Genomic DNA, 13,888 nt, shown 5'->3' with positions numbered 1-13,888 from the left:
CCCCCTCAGCTAGCAAACATTTCAGTACAGATTAATGATACAATAGATGACAAAATTGTAACTAAGAAGATAATTCTCCGGAAGTTTTCCAAAAGATAGTTAACCAAATGATCAACTTAACCTATAGAGACAGGATCAAAATATTTACAGACGGGTCTAAAACAGGCAAAGGTACAGGAGCAGCAATTTTGATACCACAAATGAATGTGGAAAAGAAATATAAACTTTCAACAAATGCATCGATTTATACAGCTGAGATTTTTGCTCTGTACATGTTTGTGTTCTTAGCTTATAAATAACCTCCCCAACTGTGATATATTAATCTGCACTGATTCTCTATCTGCCGTCAAATCACTACAAAGTGCATGTGATGGTATAATAGAAGATAACATGTCTCTAAAAATAATAAAACACTGTGTACTCCAAGAACAGAATAACCTTTCAGTGTATACCTAGCCATGTGGGTTTGAAATATAATGAAATGGTTGACACGCTCGCAAAAGAGGCAGTGGTGAATGGAATATCTGTTCAAGACATGGCCCTTCCATTATCTGACCTCAAATCGTTCCAAAAGAGGAAGATACTTGAAGAAAAAAACAACTTGTTGCTAAATACAACAAAGGCCAGGTAGTATAGGAGTATACAAAGCTATCAGTCCTTTACTACCATGGTACCAAGATATGAGACTTAGCAGAAGGTAAACAGTAAATATAATCAGACTAAGAATAGGACATGTCACAGTGAACAAGACTCTTCATCTAATAAAACTTTATTTCACTTCTCTGTGTTTAAATTCAAGAATCAAGAATATTTTATTGCCATCCTACACAACGATGCATTGACAAAGTCATAGAGTTTAAAATATGTCCTTAAAACATATATAATATACAATATACAAATACAAACACATACACAAACCTTAACATAGCCTACATGGCACAGTTATATCCTTAATGCTGAGCATACATGCATTAACTACATGAAAATCCTATTACTTATGTTGTAAAGATATATTTCTTCGATAGAATAGAATGCAATTTGCTTCAACCATTTAGACAAATATACAAATTGATAATATAGTGCAATACTTTAATGAAAACTTTTTAACAGTAAATGCAAATAAATCAACAGCTCTCAATTTTACTTCAAATAAAAAAACCTTCCTTTGAAATTCAAATAGCAGTTGACAATTTAGTAATACCAACGTATGATTCTACAGAATTTCTCGGATTGATTATCGACACAAATTTAAATTGGAATATATATAACTACTCTTTGTTTAAAGTTATCTAAAGCAATATTTATGATGAGAAAACTGTCTGAATTTTGCAACGAAAAAGCTCTTAAAATGGTATATTATGCATTGTTTTACTCTCAGTTGGTTTATGGTATTGAAATATGGGGAAATACATTTAAGAAGAACATTAATAAAATTGTATTAATACAAAAAAAGCAGTACGTTATATTTCTGGTATTGGCTATAAGGATGCATGTAAATAAAAATTTCAAGAACTTCATATTATGACAGTCCCTTGTTTAGTTGTGTATAAACTGTTGCTTTATATGGATTTTTCCTTTTGGAACACCCACTTTATGAAGTGGATGAGTTTTTTGGGAGTAATCATAAATTAGATAATTGTTGTTGATCTTGGGAAATTCTTTTATCCGTGTTGTAATTAGTTATTAATTGATTTGTTTTAATTGATTTATTTATTTAATATATCACTTCTTTTAAAGATCTGGACGAACTGGAGGATTGCATTGATTTTAAAATTGAAATGTACAATATTGTGTTTTTCAATGTGACAATGTATGTAATCTTTACCGGTAATAAATGAGTATCATTGAGACACAGCTATTTTAAAATTATTACATGAAATTTCCCTAACTTCTAATGGTAACTTGTTAAAGAGCTTTATGCCTATATACAGATAACTATTATGGGTTTTAGCTAGCCTAGCATGTTTTTGGTTGATTGAGTCTTGGTTTCTTGTATAATGAGTATGTATTGAGCTTCTTAAGTCAAATTGTTCTAAATTTTCTTTTACATATATCAAACTCTGCAATACAAAAATACAAGGGAGCGCAAGTATATCATATTCTATAAAATAAGGTTTACACGAGTCACTACTGCTAAGATTAAAAATTTTTCACACAGCCTTCTTTTGGCACAGAAAAACCTCTCTAGCTCCGCTGGAGCTACCCCAGAGAAGGGTACCATATGTAAGGTGGGAATGAAAGAAGGCAAAATAAAACTTTAAAACTAAACTAAGACTAGTACAGGATGTCAGTTTTTTTAACAAAAAGATCACTCTCGATAACCGAGTACATAAGGCATCAGTATGTGTTCTCCAGGTGAGCTTAGAATCAAGATAAAGACCTAGTAACTTCACAGACTTATTCTCAGAGTTGGCACCTAGACTAAATATAACATGCTCTGATTTATCCTCGTTAACATATAGGCCATTTGCAGAAAACCAGAGGTGTGATCTCTCTCTCTCATATAATTGATCATTACTAGATTAAGTTGGGAAAGTCTATTGGAGCACATCAAGGTAGTGTCGTCTGCATAAAGGACACACTTGTTGGGAAGAAATTTTGGGAGGTCGTTAATGAAAACAGTGAACAAAGAGGGACCCAGGACAGAGCCCTAGGGTACCCCCCTTGTCGCCCTCTTGAGATCAGACCTCTGGTCACTTATTTTGACACACTGGTACCTGTCAGACAAATAAGAAGTAAAGAGAGACAACTCAACACCTTCCAGCCCATAGTGGTTTAGTTTTTCAATAAGTTCTGAGTGAGGCACAACGTCAAAAGCTTTACTAAGATCTAACAGTAAGGTACTAATCTCTTCTTTACCTTCAAAGCCACTAATGATATAGGAGACAATACCTTCAACTGCTTTGACAGTGGAGAGACTATGTCTAAATCCATATTGTTCAGAGGAAAGCAAGTGATTGTACTCAAAATAACATTCAACCTGTTGTTTAATTAAGCTTTCAATTACCTTAGATCAACGAATTATACTAATGGAACGCGCTCTGGGCCGGAGAAACCGAGCCGAAATTCTGGGCTGCGTTCCGAGTCTGCAGGCGCTGGAAATGGGCAAGAATTCACTCCGCCCATATGGCAGGCATTATAGTAATGATCTAACGTCACTTCTAGCCTTAATAATATTGTTAGATGCCACATTTTATTTATTATTACAAAAGTTAATAACTACTGTAGATTTTTATTTCTAGTTAAAAAAACAAATTGTTGTACAATATAAAAATAACTGAGATTTTTACTTGATATTTTACTTATAAAGTCGGAATGTGTGTAATATTACAATATCTCCCAGGTGAAAAAAAAACAACTTTTTTATTAACAGTATTTTATTTCAAAGTAAACTACATAAAATGTACAAACATTACATACTTAATCTACCTACGTGTTAGAAAATAAAATAATTTTTACAAATTTTTGCCTTATCCCTAAGTTGGATTTTATAATGTCAAAAGATTTCTGTTTTGTGATGAGATATTATTTTAAAAAATAGTTAATCACAGTTTTAATTAAAAATAACTCGTGGCTTCCAGTGAATTCGTCATTAGTTAAAAAAGCCCCTTGAAAACACTACCAGTAAACTGGTTACAAACTCTCAATGTCAATTCAGAAGTGGTCGCATTTATTTGAGATAACTTGAGCAAATAACAATATTTTACAATTTTCAATACATCACCACTTGATCTAATTAATTTACCCTTAGATTTAAAATCAATAAAAAGTTAATGTGTTCTAAGATCAGAATCATTGGCATAGAGTACAGAACTACAATCGTTACATTTAATACATTTTTCAATACGTCTTACAATGACGCCACAAATATAGTATAGTATTTCATCCTTAAATCTAGAACTATCATAAGTTTCCATGATATACATGGCACTCTCAATTTCATCATCCAAAGACAAAATTCAAATCACACTTATCAGCATTATGTAGCTCAATGGATGCCTTCTTTCTGACAATAATCCTCCTTCGTTACTCCAAAGGCTGTTGCATATGAAATGGAAAATAAAAAATTGTTGGAACTGCTTCATTTTTGAGACATTTTCTTAGTGTCAGGCAAAATTAAATGGTAATCATGTTCGGTAAAATATTTACTGCATAAAACAGTATGTTTTGTTTGCTTAAATGTTTTTCTCTTTGTCGCAGTAATCCTCTTTTTTAGTAAAGTTTCATCATTCAATGGAAAGCTAAAACAAACAAATTTACAAATAATAAAATACAGGTAGCTGAAAATCACAAAGATCCTATAATTATAAAGTAGAGCAGGTCAGTAGATATTGTTTTTAGCAATGATTTATAAGTTTATGCATTTACTAGCTGTTTCCCGCGGCTTCGCACGCGTCTCTTAAGCTTTGCCCGTATATTTCTTTGCCTTCAAATAGTGTTTGGATATTTTAATATACGTAACTACTGTGTTGTAATTGCAGTTTATAATGTGCAGGCGCTTTGATAACTTTTATATCTTGCAGTACAGCCTGGTGGTTAGTTACATCAATGGGCATTGCGTATAAACCTTCTACATAGAAAAATACAAATTTTCATAGTGATCGGTCCAATAGTTTCTGAGTCTATAAAGGACAAACACACAAACATTCATTTTTATATATTATGATTGCAGAAACAGTTTAAACAAAATTCGTCGTTTCTCTTAAGCTTACTCTATTATATTAAATATTGTTTATTTTGTTGTTTCTGGTTATATGTTGTAGAAACTGATATTTCATCGAATTTGATTTTTTATTTAATACTATTATAGTTCATATTGGCTATTTATTTCCTTCTCAGAACATTTGCTTTTAATTTTATCATTGAAAGACATCCTAAATTGATACTATTAACATTGTACTCATTAACTTTAAGGAGCCGAAATTGTCATGGCATGTGTTTGGTTAATGTATTAGGCCTATTGCGTAGAATTAGAGTATTGTATGTGTGTGTGCGTGTGTGTGTGAGTCAGTCAGTGTCGCGGCTGCGGTCCGGAGCGGGGCGTGTCACGGCGCCGTTTGATTGTGGACCCGGGATAGTGGGTCCACACAGTCCTCGCCACGCCGGGTCGCCTCCCCGCCTTCACCAAACTCCCTCCTCGCCTCCATCCACAGCTGATGTCCTCTCTCTTTCCTTATCTCCCTATCCTAGACATTTGAAAGCCGCTCATATCAATGCGCAATCGCTGAGGGGGCATGTTTATGAGCTTAGAGAAATTTTTGGCCTTCAACAGTTTGATTTAATTGGAATTTCAGAATCCTGGCTTAAGCCGAGTATTCAGTCAAGCGAAGTTTTCCTTCCCGGTTATGTTTTGCAACGGAACGATAGAACAGGAAAAAATGGCGGAGGTGTTGCAGTGTATATTAGGGAGGGCTTAAATTTTAAACCGCTTCTTTTTTCGCCTTCTGAGTACTCGGCTGGGCCAGAATTTATGTTTATTGAAATTGGTTTGTCTGGTTCGGATGTACTACTACTGGGAGTGTGTTATCGCCCACCCAGAGTTGGACATATGACAGATTTTGAAAATGCTCTCTTGCACCACATGCACAGATATAGTCGTATATTGATCATGGGCGATTTCAACCACTGATTTGATGAAAAACAATCAACACTATAACTACAGACAGCTGACTTCCATGTTTGACTCGTGTAATCTAACAATACTGCCACTGGAGCCAACTCATCACACTGCCGAGTCTGACACACTTCTTGACCTCATGGTGGTTTCGGAACCACAAGATATCGTCCTTCATGCGCAGCTTCCAGTCCCTGCCATATCAAAACATGACCTAATCTATTGTGTTTATTCAGTAAATATACCTAAGATTAAAACTAGGTTTATCAAGTATAGAGACTTTAAAAACATGAATGAGGCTGAATTTATGTCCGATATTTGATTGCTCCCATGGCATAACCTAGAGAATCTTGACTCTGTTGATGACATGGTGGATGGTTTTAATAAACAAATTTTATCTGTTTATGATAAACATGCTCCTTATGTGACAAAACGAATAAATAAGAGGCACCCCAGTGCCATGGATGGATGAGAAAGGATATTCTTAGCCTGATGGCCCATCGCGATAGCTTATATCGAAGAGCGAGGCGCTCTAATGACCAGATACTTATGGATCAGTACCGTTTAATTCGAAACAGGGTTAAACAACTTCTGCGTAATTCCAGGCTGAGATATACTCGAGGTCTTTTTGAGGAATAGGAAACAGTCGTCAAGCGACTTATGGCGTAAGGTTAAAAGCCTTGAAATAGGAAAACAACGTATTTCACAGGCCAGTTCTTATACCTCTGAATGAGTTGAACCAATTTTTTTACATCTTGTAGTCAAAGTTTCAGTCAGGAAAAAGTGGAGGACTACTTAAAACATCTTCAAAACCTACCTCGCCGTAGTTGTGGTTATCCTGAGTTTACTTTTAAACCTGTGATACAAGGTGACGTGTTGAAAGCTATACGCCGTATTCGCAGTAATGCTGTTGGGTACGATGATATCCCAATACGCCTCATAAAGAATATTCTATTTGCTGTCCTTCCAATAGTCACATTTATTTTCAACACGTCTCTTAGGAGTGGTATTTTTCCCATCACAATGGAAGTCTGCTTTTGTCCGTCCTCTTAATAAGATTTCAGCACCAGTATCATGTTCAGATTATAGGCCGATAAATATTCTTCCTGCATTATCTAAAGGCCCTAGAGAGAATTGTGCACTGCCAATTCACTGAATATCTATCTTACAACAACATATTTAGTGACTATCAATCTGGTTTTCGGACCAACCACAGTACAGAAACTGCACTTTTAAAAGTGACGGATGACATTAAGGCTTGCTATGGATCACAGACAGGGCACAATTCTCACTCTTTTCGATTTCTCAAAAGCTTTCGACAGCGTAAACCACAAAGTATTGCTAGCTAAACTAAGGCTAATAGGTTTTCTAGTCATGTATTAACTTGGCTGAGATCTTATCTGTCAGGGAGACGGCAGTGTGTAAAGGTGGATGACATGACTTCGGACTGGGAAATTGTTACTTGTGGGGTGCCACAGGGATCGATTCTTGGTCCTTTATTATTTGTACTGTACGTGAACGACATTCATTCTGTACTTAAACATAGCTCATATCACATGTATGGCTGATGACCTGCAAATCTATTCACACTTTAAAATTGACTCCATTAATGAATGTATCACCAAAATCAATAGTGACATTACCAAATATCGTTATGTGGGTCCAAAAATCATGGCCTGAGACTAAACCATGCAAAAAACGAAACCAATCATTATTTGTCACTCTCGTTTACGAAACTCAATAAACTTCAATACTATTGAAACGTTAACTGTAAATGGTAACAGCCATGCCATACTACGACAAGGTGAAGGATCTTGGTTTGACTATAAACTCGACTTTGACTTGGACTGACGCTGTTGCGGAGATTTGTAAACGGGTTTTCGCATCTATTCACTCACTGAAACGTTTACAACGATTTTTACCAGAAACATATCAAGCTGCTCTTGACTAAATCACTCGTACTTCCACATTTCAATTACTGTAACTCCGTGATCAATGATATGACCATAGTGCTGAGTGAGAAGCTGCAAAGAACTCAAAACTACTGTATACGTTACGTTTACGATGTGAGACGGGAGCAGCACATCACACCGTACTATATTCAGTCAAATATTCTAAAATTAATAGATCAAAGATCCATCAAAATTTTAAAACTAGTTCATTCAATATTGAAAATTTGGTTTTCCAAGATATTTTTCTGAATATTTTAAATCTGTGTCTCATGTAGGTGTAAGAAGCACTCGCTCTGGCTCATACATTTTGAGAATGCCTCAGCACAGGACTGCAGTGTTTGATAAGTCATTCCATGTAATTGGCTTGTAGGTTGTGGAATGCCCTTCCCCAAACAATTACTTCCATCGATAGCAGTTCCCGGTTTGTGGCGAAACTGAAAGATATGTACCTTGAGCGGTTAGCTGGGGCAGTTCCCGGTTCTGAGATGCTGTGGGCGTGACACTGGCAGAGGGATGAATGTGAGATTGTGTGTGAAAAAGTTAATTTAGCAATAAATACTTTAATTTATTTGTATATTAAAAATATAAATTTATATTATGTTTTAAGAATAGTAGAGATGGTTAATTTATTATTGTGTTAAATTTTAATTTATTACACGTTAAAATATTGCATTAATTTCACCACTTTGAGTAAATGTAATTATTTCTTTATTTTATTATCTTTATTTATGTTTTGTTTTATTCTTAAATACTATTTATTTAATGTTTTAAATATTACATTGCAACAGGTTAAGTGTAAGAAAGGGCCATGCGGCCCTAACTTTGCCTGTAAAAAATAAAGAATTTTCATTTCATTCATTTCATTTCATTACTCTATGCTTTAAAACTGTAAGTGTAAAGAAATTTATATATAAATATATTTTTTGTCGCATTATATATGTTTACAAAGAACAGCTGATTAAAAATTTGAAAAGACTCTTTCTCTTAATAACATATGTTTGCTGCAATGCATTTCTTACGGGTATTTCTGTAACCAGTGGGGGGGAATCCTGAATCGGGGAAAGGGATAAAAAAGTATCCTATAACCTTCTACAGATCAAGACGAACAAATTAAAAAAAAATTAGGCGAATCCGTCCAGCCGTTTGTGAGTGATGCTGTTACACACGAACAGTTTCATTTTTATATTATAGAAGAGAAGAGATAATAAGTGCTATAACGACCAACATTGATATCTTGGATCAATGCGGATGAAATAATTGAGGGATAAGCATGTTTTACTCAACTATTTAATTATTGTTCATGATTAAAAAACGATAACTTATTTATTAATGTACTCATTAAGAGTCTTACCGTACTTTTAATTATTTGGGTAATCCCGATAATAATTTGGCAATACTGAAAATAATAATGGTGAAAATTACTATTTTGGAAGTTGCAAATAAATATTGACATGGTTGATATAGTAAGAATTTACGTCTTGTGAAAAGAAATGTGGCTGAATTTAGTTCATCTGGACGTACAGTTGTACGCAGTGCAACTCTTCACCATATCACGAAATAACAAACATTACTAACATTGGCAAATAAAAAGAAAACAAACTAGTTGAGATGCTCAGATCAGACGTCTTGACGTAATAAACAGGAAGAGTTGCCAACAACGCAAATAACAACAATGATTTGTGTTTCGGCATGAAAAGGCGTGATGCCGTATCGTCCCGTTGATCGCTGCACAACTCGGTAAGTTCTTGCCCACTTTAAGCGCCTGCAAGTCCATGGATACACCCACAACGCACAGCTGTGTGCGACCGGAAAAAACACAACATGTGGCTTATGGGCAGTGCGCGTTCCAGTAGTATAGTTCATTGCCTTAGATACTACAGGAACCAGCGCAATCGTGCGGTAGTTGTTTACATTAGACCTGTCACCCTTTTTGTAAATTGGCACTGTTACAGTTGTTGGCATTGTGGAAAAACACCAATCCTGAGCATCCAGTTAATAAGTATTGTTAAAGGATATAAAATTTCACTTATAACTTTCTTTAAGACAAAGTTTGAAAGTCCAAAAACATCTTCTGATTTTGAGTTACTAAGTTTAAGTACAGTGTTATAAAAATCGACAGGGTAAACATCATTCCACTTAAAAGGTAATGTCTGGGGATTTCTTATACCAGAAGATTTCAATATTTCAATAGCACTAGCACTATTCAAATTGCACAGCAGGAGTGAATGAGACTGTATATCATCTACTAATGAAATGCCCACAATTTGATTATGCAAGGAACTCATGTTTCCAACAAATTAAAAGAATACCGGATGACGATACACCAGAAAAACTAAAAAAAATTAATCTAATTCTGACGCAACATTATATAAGGAAATAAGTCGATTTCTGACAACCATAAAAAGAAACATATAGCATAATCAAGGAATAATGATCGAAGGCAATCACAGATGAAACCAATGCAAAATTTTTTTAAAGTGAAAATTGACATCATTGTGTAATTCCAAGTCAGCCGTAAGGCATTTATATAATAATAAAAAATATAAAATAACTAGTGATGGGATAACGAAACGCTTTTTATAACCGACTATCGATAGTCAGTTATTTCTGTAGCTAAACAGTTATTTTAGTCGAATGAATGGCCGATTACTTTTTAAAATTAAATCTATGTTGACTGGTTCGCTTAATTGTATAGACTTCACATTAATTAAATGAATTACAATACCCAATTTATTTTGTAATATTATAGAATTTTATTCTTTTCTTCAGAGTTTATTTACATATTACCATTACACTTAAATAAGTGGACTACTGTTATATTTAATATTTAAACTATTTTATATTTAAACAAAACTTATAATTCATGAAACATAACCTTAACAACTGCGTAATCTTTCTATTTATGTCTTGTAAGAAAGTCGTACATATGGTGTTTAATATGGAAGATCTTTGATTTCGAGTTAAGTACCTAATGTTTGCAATAGATCATAAATAAATAAAAATTAAAAGTGATCATTAATTATGGTTTTTGAAATTTATTTCATGTACTGTAATTATAACATTTTCAAATCAAGTCATAACGAAGAGTACATGAGAATAAAACAAAATTAGTGACTAATAAATAAGATATAAAGAAGATCTCAATATAATATACAAGTCAATAGAATATAAAGGTTACAATATCATATACATAAAAATAGTAAATCATAAATTAAAGCACTCATTATTTATAAGAAAACATAATAAAAGAGGTTAATTTATCATTATTGAAATAAATTTACTTCGGACTTCAAAAACGAACAATGGTTAGAATAAAAAAAATAAATATATACACAAATTGACAATTTAAATTATACTGGTATGTTGCAAACACGGTGCACTGAGTTTAACATCTTATTATATTGTCTATGGAACCTCACAAGAACAAAACACTTAATGAAGAAATGATAAATTAACACACTGTATTTACATGTACTAACAATGACTAATTAAAACATATAAAACACACAAATAAATTAAATTAAGCTATTGTAAACAAAATTGTTATGAATGGTTTAAAATAAATGTAAAAGAATTACATTTACCGTGTTCATCAATAGTTTGAATTTAATTAAAATTCATTATGTATTTGGTGATTTACTGGTTTTGTTTCACATTTCTTCTAATAATGCCTCACGTATTTTTTTACACAGAGTAAGCAGATATGGTTTATGTGTAAGTCATTTGAAATGGCAATGCTACAGCTTCAGTTGCAGAACATAAACATCAGTTTTCGGTATTCTCAGCACAGAGTAACAAATCATAAGGTATTTACCAGGATTTTTATTAGCACAAGAATTCATCTGATCGAGGGCTTCAACGTGAAGATGATGCTGAAAGTATTCTTCAAGCAGTTCAATGTGGTCCCACTAAAAGTTCCTGAAGAATATCTAAGCAACTAAATATTCCACAAATTCATAACGTGAACTTTGAACTTACACGGATTGTATCTATTTGATGTACATAAGTGCAACATCTTCAGCCAATTCAATTCAAAACAGCTTTATTCATTTAGCATATACAGATATATACAAGAATAGTTTCAGGATTTTAATTTATGTTCTTACTAGATTAAAAAAAAAAAAAAAAAAAAAAAAAAAAAAAAAAAAAAAAAAAAAAAAAAACAAGAATACATACAGAAAATATGAGATGTAACACAGGAAACAGAGAAAGTTTATATCTAAGAGATAATCCTGTGGGTCTGTAATTCTGTGTATGGATTAAAAGGCATTGTTGTATTGTTTCAAGAATACATACAGAAAATATGAGATGTAACACAGGAAACAGAGAAAGTTTATATCTAAGAGATAATCCTGTGGGTCTGTAATTCTGTGTATGGATTAAAAGGCATTGTTGTATTGTTTCAAGAATACATACAGAAAATATGAGATGTAACACAGGAAACAGAGAAAGTTTATATCTAAGAGATAATCCTGTGGGTCTGTAATTCTGTGTATGGATTAAAAGGCATTGTTGTATTGTTTCAAGAATACTTTTTACTGACGAAGCTACATTTACTCGTGATGGTGTTAACAGCACCAGAAATGTCCATCAGTGGTCAGATGAGAATAGTGATGCTACAACAGACAATAAGTTTCAGTGCAGATTTTCAGTCAATGTGTGGTGTGGTACTGTAGATGATGAATTAATTGGCCCTTTCATATTAGAGAACAAACTTGTAGCAGACACATACATGCAATTTTTTGGAAATGAATTGTTTACTTCTCTGGAAAATACACCACTTTTAACACGAAAGAATAGGTATTTACAACATGACGACGCTCCTCCACATACTGTTCATCGAGTTAGAGAATTTTTAAATGAACACTGCAGGCAAACTGATTGGTGCTGGAGGAGTTATTAACTGGCCGCCAACGCCTCCAGACCTTACCCTACTGGACTCTTGTATATGGGGTTGGATGAAAAGTGAAGTTACAAAGTGAAAGTTAATATACAAGATGAACTGATTACTTGAATATTTGATGTTGCTGCCCTCATAAAGGAAAAGAAAGATGTTCTTGCAACAGTAACACAAAATATTCGGAAGCTTGTTAAGAAGTGTATAGACTGTAATGGCAGAATTTACAAACCTTTTTTATAACGTAAGTAATGAAATTAGTTATGTTTTATTCAGAACAGTATTATGATGGTACATTCAATTTGTATCAGCTTAGGTTTTTTAAACCTAAAATTATGATAATACATGTACTTTTTGGAGGGTAATACGTTAGTGACAGTCCCACAACCTTTCATAAACAAATAGTTAAACATCTTTGCATAATAATTGACAAGAACATGTGCTGAAAAAAGCCATTTAGATACCCATAGAGACTATCTAGTCTCTGCCTGAAGCTTAACTCAGCGTTCTTTGTATTAAAGAGAACCAAGACAACTAGTACTCTTGAAGCCACGAGAATAGCATATCATGCGTTATTCGAAAGCCACCTCCGTTATAGAATAGCAGTCTGGGTGCTTCTTCAGGTGGCAATCTCCACAGAGTTCTGGTAACGCAGAAAAAAGCAATAAGGTTAATGGCTGGAATAGGACCTAGAGAGAGCTGCAGAAACATTTTCAAAAACTGGAAAATATGGACAATAACATCCATTTACATCCTAGAAACCATACTTTATTGCATGAGTAAGGATCCTCCAAAACAAAGAGATCTACACTGCAATTACACTCTACCAGTCCAAAAAACAGCATTGCTCGAGTAAAAACCATCATATGCTGGAATGAAACTCTTCAACAAGCTACCAGATCATCTGAAAGACAACCCAGGATCTATAAAGAGAACCTTACAGTGTTGGCTGCAAGACCACGCATACTGCACACTCGATGAGTTCTTCTCATGGACTGATGAATCCTAATTAGACCTTTCATTTAATAACAGAGTTCACTTGTAAAAACTGTGTGACTCTGTAACATGTCTTGATGATATTAACAATCAAAGCATCTTGTATACTGTCTAAACCTATGATGATGCGGAGAAACTGGTTTGGAGTAATCCGTGTGACTGAGTACTTATCTTCCAAAGAAAATATATTCAAATAAACTGAACCTGAATAAAGAAGTGAAAAATTTGCATGATAATATGGATGAGAATTGCAAATTTACTGTGTTGTAGATTTTTTCTGTTTACTGTCTATTTTTATATTGAATGCTTAGAGTTTAATATTTTATGTTTAAATTTTATTACTAGATGTTATTTACACAAGTTATATTTTATTTATATTAATGCTTAATGTTCAATTTTGTATGTTTAAATTTTATTCTATACGTCTTA

The sequence above is a fragment of the Homalodisca vitripennis genome, chromosome 6 (genome assembly GCF_021130785.1).
Source record: "Homalodisca vitripennis isolate AUS2020 chromosome 6, UT_GWSS_2.1, whole genome shotgun sequence".
Classification (NCBI taxonomy): domain Eukaryota; kingdom Metazoa; phylum Arthropoda; class Insecta; order Hemiptera; family Cicadellidae; genus Homalodisca; species Homalodisca vitripennis.
This window is presented reverse-complemented; position numbering follows the sequence as displayed.